This window comes from Macrobrachium nipponense, chromosome 35 (assembly GCF_015104395.2).
Source record: "Macrobrachium nipponense isolate FS-2020 chromosome 35, ASM1510439v2, whole genome shotgun sequence".
Classification (NCBI taxonomy): Eukaryota; Metazoa; Arthropoda; class Malacostraca; order Decapoda; family Palaemonidae; genus Macrobrachium; species Macrobrachium nipponense.
In genome coordinates this window covers 52,382,335-52,392,628 of record NC_061096.1, presented here as the reverse complement: position 1 = coordinate 52,392,628, position 10,294 = coordinate 52,382,335, and the positions used below count along the sequence as shown (strand labels likewise).

General features: G+C 50.6%; 1 protein-coding gene across 4 annotated transcripts in view; it reads left to right on the top strand.

The window, feature by feature from the left end:
- Positions 1-301: 301 nt before the first annotated feature.
- LOC135208766 (KAT8 regulatory NSL complex subunit 3-like) overlaps positions 302-10,294 on the top strand; it is a 151,055-nt gene continuing 141,062 nt past the window's right edge. For 3 of the 4 annotated variants that reach the window (XM_064241279.1, XM_064241278.1, XM_064241276.1), the window contains exon 1: positions 302-458. The gene's annotated coding sequence lies outside the window, so the exon portion shown is untranslated. Of the gene's footprint in view, positions 543-10,294 lie in introns of all 4 variants that reach the window. The other variant, XM_064241277.1, reaches the window with a different exon arrangement.

Here is a 10,294-nt window from a genome sequence, read left to right as displayed (position 1 = left end):
GCACTTTTAGATTGATCTCAGAAGCAGGTCTTTTGAAAGCTTTTTAACTTTTATAACGACATATTTGCTTTTATGGTTTTAATTGAATATTCTTTTATTCTTTACTCATAATAAACGATATCAGCGTCAATAACCTTCGATGTCAGGATGCCAGAAAACTTTCAATCATCAATCAATCAATCCTATATGATGGTATGAGCCTTAAGTGACGTATACGCAAAGCCACTCAAGGACAACATTATAGGTTTAACTTTCATACCTTTGATAACATTGAAGGTTGTACTATAAAAGCTTTCCCACTACATGTATGTCAATATTGCAAATACGGAGTTTTGTTATGGATTCTACAATCTACATCAACATTGTGAAACGTTGTATTTATAACCGTGTGACGTGTTAACTAACCATGTGAAGTAATTTCGGTAAAGTTACTTAACGAATATAGATAAAGGATTAAGGTCAGTGTAACGATAATCCATAATAGGTAGTAGATACCTATAGTTTACGAAGCCTAGCCTATGACAAGTTCAGGTAGGAGCTAGGTAGGTAGTCAGAAAACACGGTCATTGCTTACCTATCTGGGTACCTACCTAGTACCAGTAGGTACTAGCTACTAGGTAGTTGTTAAGTCCAGCTTACCCTAGTTTATATCATAAGCCTATCCTAGCCAATACTAGGGTAAAACACCGCATGGTACAGGGGTGGACCATGTACGATCAATGTGTACCACCCCAAAAAAAGTCCATTATAACGCGTCCTGACACCGGAGATGGGCATCAGTCGCGACTTCTTGTTGGTGAGAAACGGAGCTAAAGACCTCTACTCTCCTTTCAAAGTAAGTAGCTATTTGTGATGCAAAGTTAGAAATTAAGGCCAAATTTTAAGATTTAAACAGAGGGTAGTGAAAAGGTTGGTAGGGTAGAACATCACAGCAGGCCAAGCAGGCCACCTACAATCAACACCTAGCCACCCTCCGAAAAAGTACATTATAACGCGTCCTGACACCCGAGATGGGCATCAGTCGCGACTTGTTGTTGTGAGAAACGGAGCTAAAGACCTCTACTCTCCTTTCGAAGTAAGTATTTTCTCCAAGTTAGAAAATTAAGGCCAAATTTTAAGATTTAACAGAGGGTAACTGAAAATGGCGCCCACGGCAGTGGAAATCTCACCAAAACGCTTTAGAAATTTTTACTTACAACTAAAAATGTTTCAAAGATTGACGCCATCTCGATGTTTACGGAGTCGCTTGTGTCAACAAACTTTCCATTGTTCCGACACGGCATACAAACCTTCGGTCCTTTTACAATAGGAAGGTACTAGCGGCAGCTGGATAGGTCGTAAGCTTTCGAACAAGGGGTTCGGTAGTTAACTGCTTGTCCGAACAGGCGCGCGCGCGCGACTGGGAGGTAAAACAAACCACTTTTGCTTTCGGCCTGCTGGCGTGTGGACGTGTATCATCGCTCTCTGCCCGCTTCATCGTCGTTGCTTTCGCATGGTTGTGTTTTTCTTTTTTCTATTTATCTAGTGAAAAACTGAATTGTAAGTACAATCATTTCATATTTATTTCCATTGAATTCAATTGTGAATTAAAGGATCTTGGTTTCACCAGCCCTCGTCGATTACCCGAGTGCCGGGACTGAAGGGCATAAGTGCGGGAATTCATTTTCCCAGAAATGATCCTCGTATTGTGTATGCTCGGTGCCGAGGGCGGGAGAGCGCTCGCTCCGAGCGTATATTTTGGTTGGAAATGTGTAGATGAAAATCGTAAGTAAGTGCTCTTTTCATTTATATATTTTTTTGACCTGTATGCTCGTTGCCGAGCGAATGCGCTCGGCACGAAAACTTATTCTGTATGGAAGTGGAAATCGCAAGTTACAGTATTCTTTTTCATTTTCATATATATTATTTTGATTGTAGCAATACTCATTTTGGATCAGTTTCCGAGCTTACCCGGAAATTGATCCTTTACCCTTTTTATTTGAATGAAGTGAAATCGCAAGTGCAGTTCTTTTTCATTTTCATATTTTATTGAGATTGCATTGTTACTTGGATCAATGTTTCCGCTATTTCCCGGGAATTGATCCTTCCCCATTTTATTTGTATGAAGTGAAATCGCAAGCGCAGTATTCTTTTTCATTTTCAATATTTATATTTTGATTGCATCAATTCATTATGGATCAAGGTTTTTCCATTCATAATCGGGAATGGATCCTTTTACCCTTGCGCCTCGTACCGGAGGGCGCAAATGCGCTCGATCCGAGCCCTTATTCATTGTGAAGTGAATCGTAATGCAAGATTCTTTTTCATTTTATTCCTTTTATTATTGATTGCATCAATATTTATTTGGTTCAAGTTCCGCTCAGTCAGGGAATTGATCCTTATGCCCTTGCATTCGGGCCGAGGGCACGATTGCTCTCGGGCTCTTATTATTATTGTTGGGTACATGGGGTGCTGTGCGAGGTGGGGAACGAGAACCCCCCCCCCCCCCCCCCCCCCCCCCCCCCCCCCCCACACAGATGGCCCTTCCCCTTGGGGGGGGGGAGGTTATCTGCGTTCTTCTCCTCGCCCGATCCGTCGAGCGCGGGGGAGGGCGCTCGGTGCCCGATGTACAATTGTATTCGGGGTCTTCCACTCGTTCGGAGAGGGCTCACCCCCCCGCGCGAGGGACTTCCCCCCCACTAATCGCTACTACTGTTATTTCCGCAGGTGCTACTGCCACGAGGGTGGACCTTGGTGAGGTATGGGCGTCCTTCCAATTGCAGGGCGTGCTAGTGTCCAGGGCTGCGGTTTCTATGTCTGGGCCTACTGCGGTCACCCATGGAGTGGTGACCACGCTCCAGGTGATGACGTCCCTCCTCACCTGGTGTACTCGCCTCACGTGGTAACAGTTCTTGCCTACAGGCCGGCTGTGAAGTGCCGTTCGCCGTACCGAGGGGGGGAGGGGGGCGTGTGCCGCCGCCCGCTCCCGGTTGTTTGCCCATTGACTTCCTGCTGCCCTAGGAGCTTCCGCCCCTGGACCTGCCGCCGGTACCAGGATGTTGCTGGCTGCTGCTCCACTTCCTGTGTTTTCCGGTGCTGCCTGCCGTACCTGCCGATTCTGGGCTGACTGTCCATGCAGTTGCTGCGCTGGCTGTCCCTGCCGTTGCCTGCGCTGCTGTCCCTGCCGTTGCTGCGCTGGCTGTCCCTACCGATGCTGTGCTGGCTGTGCCTGCTGTTCCTGAGATGCCCATACCTGCTGACGTCGTCCCTGTTCGTGGGGTGGTACTACCCCAGACTTTGGTCTGTCTGTTACAGGTGCGTCCGGGCCCTGTGGCTTCGGCTACAGCAGCCCCGGCTCCGCCCTGGATAGCAGATCTTACGTCTGTCCTGAGGAAGCTGACGAAGAAGAGGAGGAAGGTGTCGTCGTCGTCGTCTTCATCTTCTTCATCGTCGTCGGCTGCCGCCTCTTCCCCTTCGACTTCTAAGGCTTCACAGCCGAGGAAGAAGAAGGTTGCCTCCTCCCTCCTAAGAAGTCTCCCTCGGGAGCTTCTCGGGACCCGTCTCACCTCGGTGGGACGGGAGGGTTCCTTCCGCTGGTCCTCCTGCTCCTTCGGGAGCGGGGGCCCGTCTCTTTTCTTCCGCAAGGAAGAAGACTACGGGGACCAGAGGGGTACCGGCTAACACTGGTACTTCCTCGCCTGGTGTCAGTGGTTCTGCCACTGCATCAGGGTCCGTCTCGGCCTCATCGTTCGCGGGAGGTACCGAGTGTACGGTCGCCTACCAGCGACCGTGCAGCCAGGAACCAGACCTCTGAGTCCGCTCAGCATCAGGTTCACGGCACGGGGCGGAAGACTGGTTGACAGCCAAGCTCACAATGCGACTCTCACCAGACCAGCTCTCGCTCTCGCGGCGACCAGCTGGCTACCCGGGGACGTGACGGTCCACACCGACCGGCCACGGGCTGAGGCTGGGAAGAGGTCCTCCCGTTCGCCGGTGCCAGCCACTGGCTGGCAACCAGCGACGTGAAACGTGCCGTGAGGACAAGCACCGGTCTCCACTGTGACAGTGGAGCCTGCAGGTCGCCTGACCGTCGCTCTCACAGAGAGCGATCGGGTACGGCAACCAGCACCAGCTCTTCTGACACTCGAGATCGGGGACGCTGTGCTCAGTCCAGTGGGCCGTTCTCCACAGCGAGACGGTTCGACCAGGCCTGCAGCTCGATCGCCACCGCGGGTTGACGATCGCCTGCAGCCCTCCAAGCCTGCTGGTTCTGCCAGCGAGCGAGGAGGGAGCGTCAGGTCTGCCTCTCCCGTACCTTCAACCACCTCGGGTTACACCGGGAAGAGCGAGGTATTGAGGATTTGATCGTGAGGGGTGCGCCCCTCATGATCCCACCACGACGCCCTACGTGCCAGGCACGGTTCTTGGACCGGCCAGGACGTATGCGCAAGTGGATGGAGAAGACTGAGAGGGCTGTCGCTGTTCCCCCCCCCTTCTTAGAGAAGGTTCTCGGAATATGCTCTTGTTCGAAAGGGCTTAACGGTCCTACTCCTGCAAGATGCTGTGACTTCCGAGATCCAGAGGAACTTTGCCGAGGTTATGGCGCTGATTCGTCAGCACAACAACCTCGGGGAAGGATCGCCGCTCCCACCGCAGAGCCACGTCTCGGCTCGAGTCGTTTTGGGGCCCGAGAGGGAACCCAAATCGACGGTGGGTCTGCCGCGATCGGAGCTTGCCGACTGTGTTGAACCAGGACTAGTCTCTCGTCTCCGGACAAGAGGGGCGCTCCTCAGTTCTGGCCGGTCGAACAAGCTACTTCAACCTCCTCTACTGCGACAGAGGCGTTTGTTTCTACGTGTCTTCGGACACCGTATTTGAATATCCTTTTTTAGGTCCTCCTGAGGTTTCGACCTCGACGAGGACTGGAATGAGTCGGAGGACGGTATCAGCTCTCTCCTGTCAGGTGTCGATCAGCCCCACCCAGACGACGTTCACAGTGGCGGCAGACCCTTACCTACAGTATGAGTTCGTAACCCTCCTCGGGGGGGGGGGGACAAAGTTTTCTCCTGACGATCGTTTTCCCAGGCTCTGAGAGGCCATCGCCGTAAGGCGATGGCTGCTCTCCTTTTCTTCTCCAACTGCTAGTTCCGCTGGGAAGGCGAGCCAGTATCCAATTCCTCCCCCATGCCCTCTCTCCTTACGGCTACGAGGGAAAGGGGAGGGATCCTACAGATATTTCTCTGTAAGATCCCACGTTAGGGGCTGCTCACGGGGGACATTCGGGTCCTAACCTGGAACGTATAGCCACGGTCGTTGAGAGGAGGGATCCTGCCCCTTTCTCGATTTCTACGGGAATCGGGTGAGGATCACCAGACGATATCGTTTGACGAATTCGGTGGGGGGTTTCGCAGAGTGCTTAGAATTCTACGGAATTTCTAGCGCACTCAGAGTGTTCGAGTTTTTTACGATCTCCAAACACTTAGGCGAGACCACAGTCCAAAGTGAGCGAGAATCCCCGATAATTGTTACACGATAATCGGGAACCTCGCTTATGCTCGAATTCCTGTAATTTCTAGCATTTGGAAGAAGACTGCTGCTGAAAGAAGAGTATCTCACAGTAGGCGATTAACCTGGAATAGAGAAGAACGGACGGGAACTTCCAGTTTGGCTTGAACTATCGTCTTCGGTATTCTGTTTCACCATTGAAGCTTTCCTTTGGGAAAGACTTCCTTCCTTCACTCTCTTGACTAGAGAACGAAGGCGTCGATCCTCCAATCCTTATTCTCATTCCTCGAGAGGAAAGAATTTAGGATGGAGGTCGTGGTACAGAACCTACAAATATACTACGTATATTACCCTCGCGACATGATTCTTTTAACAGTTGAATTGTCCGGGGGGTAGGCGCGGTTTGTGACCGAGACGAATTGTATCTTAATTGAACTGCAACTCGGGGTTGCCTGCAACCTCCCAGCAGTTATCAGTTTCGATTTTAGATACTTGGTATTGTCATGACAACACCAAATCAGCTTTTGTATTTACCGAAATCCGTTTCGTTTAAATATAATTGCTCGAGCGTATTCTTTATGCTCGATGGTTCTAGCCGAACGCATTCCTCGTGGAATAATGGATTACCTGGCAACTCAGGATGACGAGTCACCGAGAGCTACTGCGTATTGAACTGCCTGATAGCGGCTCAGTATCAGATAGGTCTCGGGAGATGCACTGTCGGTTACGTCTCTCTCTCCCCTGGTTTGATTGACTACCGAACCGTATCTCTGCCCAACAATCATTGACTTAGGTCTCTGATTAACGGGGATTCTCGCAATAATGAAGGACCATCTACTGCTGTGACGCTCGATTTCATCGCCTTCGACATTGCGAGAATTTTCAACAGAGATATCTCTTGGACTCTTTCATCTTTCTGTTTACCGCACGGTAACAGAAGTCTGTACTAGTCTCCCGCTGCATCGCACCGCGATAATGCGAATGATTTTTGCAGACTCTGAGTTTGTCTTCAAAATATCTCGTATTCGTAGGTGTGCAATTATTCATTGCTCGCCCCGAATTAACAGATATGTCAGAAGACATCGCCTACTCTCCGACCTGACAGCTCTACTTCCAAATGTTCAGCCCATGAGAAGCAGTTCTTCAGGCAGTATTTCCCTGTCTTCATTACTGAAAGCGCTCCGCTTTATTGCAACTACGATCCTCACCGGACAGCAATGAATAGCGGTTAGCGTTCTCAGTGTTTGTAGCACAGTTCAGAATCTTGAGAATCCTTCTCTCGGTTCAGCTGTGAAGACGTAGGTTGCATTTTCTGTACACCTTCGTCTTCAACGACACATAGTGTTGTTTCTCCTTAGCCGAGAATCAACTATACTATGAGATATCTTGCCATCAGGGACTTCGGTCTCTAGAAGGCAATTGACTTTCGCCTGTTGGGCACATGCCTTAAGAGAGTCATCACCTTGCCTTCTGGCATCGGTGACGAACAAATTATTTGGTTTAATCTCTTGGCATAACCCTTTTAAGGCGAAGGTCACGTGACTTGCTCGGGTGCTTGGACAACTTGCCTCCTACCGAACGCAGCGTCAGTCGGCAGCTGTCAGAGCGCCCAAGTCTGTTACGAACTTCGCTGTGGACTTAGTTCGGTTGTTCCATAACAGTCTTTTCTTCGTCCTAACGGCTTGTCACAGTACCCATACCATCGACACCCACCCATTGAGTGTCGGTGTCCTATCCACTACCGAGAAGAACAACTTCGCTGCAGACGGATAGACCAGTATGGGTACAGGACATCACCGAAGTCGAGAAGAGGGATAGGTCATACGACCATTCCCTTCTTTTCCTCTGAGGTAATTGCATGACTTTTCCTGCGAAGTCCAAGCATCCAGGGGATGGGGATTCATGACGCTCGATTTCGTACCGAATTCGTAGCGAAGACTCTGAACCCTTCGGTTCCTGACGATCGGTTAGAGTCCTTCACAATCCCCTCCCTAATGGGACTTCACCGCCTTCGATGCGAAGGAGGATGCTCCTGCTTTTGTGGTCCTGTGGAAAGCGCGGACCCGCGCTTTCTGAAGAAACTCGACATCCCAGCTGAGTGTTGAAGACTCTTCGTCAGCACCAGATGACCTAGAAGTACACTCCCTCGAGTTACACAAGAACTTTCTCCGTGGCGCAGGTACTGAAGGCAGGGGTCTGGTACAACCAGACCACTGGCACCTCCTACCTTTTGGATATTGCCCACAGGTCCTTGGATCGTTTTCCTTGGGACCCGTGGTGGCTGCTCAACACGTTGTGTAGCTAACCCAGACCCTAGCAGGCTGAACAGCATCGAGTCCTGGTGTGACTGTAAGAATAGATATGTGAATGAGAGAGTGACTGGCTTCTCATATCTTTTTCTCCCCCTCTACCTGTGGGTAGAGGGATACGGTCATCACCTTGCTGGATAAGGGACGAGATGCCGGTGAGCTACTCGACAGAGCCCCATCCTATCCTTTCACTAGGGATGGGAGCGAATATCCACCACTTCCTCCTACAAGGGGGTGGAAGTGGATGCCAACAAGAGACAAACCATAACTTTATGTTGCCTCTTGCAATAGGAAACTTGTTTCTTGTTTGCTGGTACGAAGAGATACGCTTGCCTCTCTCTTAGTACTCGGTCCAGAGGTCTGACCATTGATCCTGCGGTGCACACCCCGATCAATCGGACAGAGGCTTGGATCCCTCCCTCGCTCTTACGACCAGGGAGGCATTCCAAGGTTGGGCGAACACCAGTCTGTTCACAAAAGACTCAGATTCCTCCCACCAAGAAGTGAGTCTTCCTATTGTAAAAGGACCGAAGGTTTGTATGCCGTGTCGGAACAAATGACAATTTGTCCAAAATTGCATTTTTCCTAACTATACAAACCTGAGGTCCTTTTACACATAGTCCCACCTCATGCCACCCCTCACTCTGCAGTTTTTGCTTGGGCCAAAAGCAAAAGTGATTTGTTTACCTCCCAGTCGCGCGCACGCGCCTGTCGGACAAGCAGTTAACTACCGAACCCCTTGTTCGAAAGCTTACGACCTATCCAGCTGCCGCTAGTACCTTCCTGCTTGTAAAAGGACCTCAGGTTTGTATTATCGTTAGTTAGGAAAAAAATGCAATTGTTCCGATACGTAATACAAAACCCCTCGGGTTCCTTTAAAAACAATAGGAAGGTGAACTAGGGCAGGCTGCTGGACGGTCGTAAGTTTCGAACAAGGGGAGAATGGTAGTTTTAGCTGCTTGTCCGATCGTGCGCGCGGGCTGAATCACTTTTGCTTTGTTTCGGCCGCGGGTGTGAAGGACGTGTTCGTCATCGCTCTCTGCCCGCTTCATCGTCGTATGCTTTGTTTATATTGTGTTTTCTACTAATGGTTTGTTTGACTTGAAAATGAAACTGTAAGTACACTGTTTTCATTTTCATTACTTAATTATGAACCAACATGGAGCTATCGCCGTAGATGCGGCGATTTCCTCTCTTTTCATGAATTGAACCCTTGAATTATGTCTCGGTGCCGACGCTCGCGCCGAGTCATGTATTTGGGCGAAAGTGTGTAATTGAAAAATGTAAGTACTTTTTTTCATTCATTATGGCTTTTGCCCTGTGCGTTCGTTACCGAGAGCGTGATTGCGCTCGGCACGAAACCCTTTTATTTTGTATGATAAAAACAGCAATGAAAGTGGATTCGCAATGCAGTATTCTTTTCATTTTCATTTATTTATTTGCCATAATTTAATTTGGATCAATTTCGCTCTTACCCGGGATTTGATCTTCCCCTTTAAGTTCTATGAAGTGAATCGCAAGTCAGCAGTATTCTGTTTCATTTCATATTACTTTTCTTACTGCTGTGCGGGGGTATGGGAAGCGAAGGTCTGCCAGGAAGTCGTCGTCGGAAAGCTCTCCCGCGACTCCCTTGGTATATCCGATTCTTCGTCTTCCTTCCTGCCCCCGCTCGCTTCTTCGTTTGTATTTTGTATTTGGGGTCTTCCTTGCGTTCGGGGTGGGGCATGTCTCCCCCCCCGTGCGTGAGGGAACCCCTCTTACTAATCTGTCTGTGCTACCGCAGGTGCTACATCCAGTGGGAGACGACCTTGGACAGGTATGGACCACTGCGGCTGCAGGGCGTGCCTAGCATCCACGATCTGCTGCAGCGTCTAGCGAGGTCTGGGGCGGTGACCTTGGAGTGGTCTCCACTACAACCTTCACGGCCGCTTATGCTGCTTCCCCCGCTGGTCTACACTCCCCTGCTGTGTCGGTGACGCCGTCTGCCGCTTCTAGGGCCGGTCGCCGCCGTACCGAGGATGGGGTATGCCGCCGCCGCCTGTGTTTTCTTCGTGTTGCCTGCCCCAGACTTCCGCTGTTCCAGCAGCTCGCCCCTAGACCGGCCGCCAGTACCAGGTTCCGCTGGCTACCGATGATTCTACGAGGCGATGGATGCTGCCGTACCTGTCGCTGATGTGGTTCCCGCTACTGGCTTGGCTGTCCCTTCTGTGTTTACCGCTGCCGCTGTTCCTGCCGCTCCTGAGCTGGTTGCTGTTCCTGTCGCTCCTGGTTCCTGCGCCTGTCCATGCTGGTCCTGCCCATGGTGTGTCTTCCCCAGTCCCAGGTCCTTCCGGACAGGTGCAGTCGGGCCGTGTTGCTTCGGCAATAGGCCCGACTCCGGCCTGGATGGAGGACCTGACGACTGTCCTGCGTGAGCTGACGAAGAAGAGGAAGGTGTCATCTTCGTCTTCGTCTGCTGCTGCCTCTTCCCTTCGACTTCTAAGGCCCATAAGCCGAAGAAG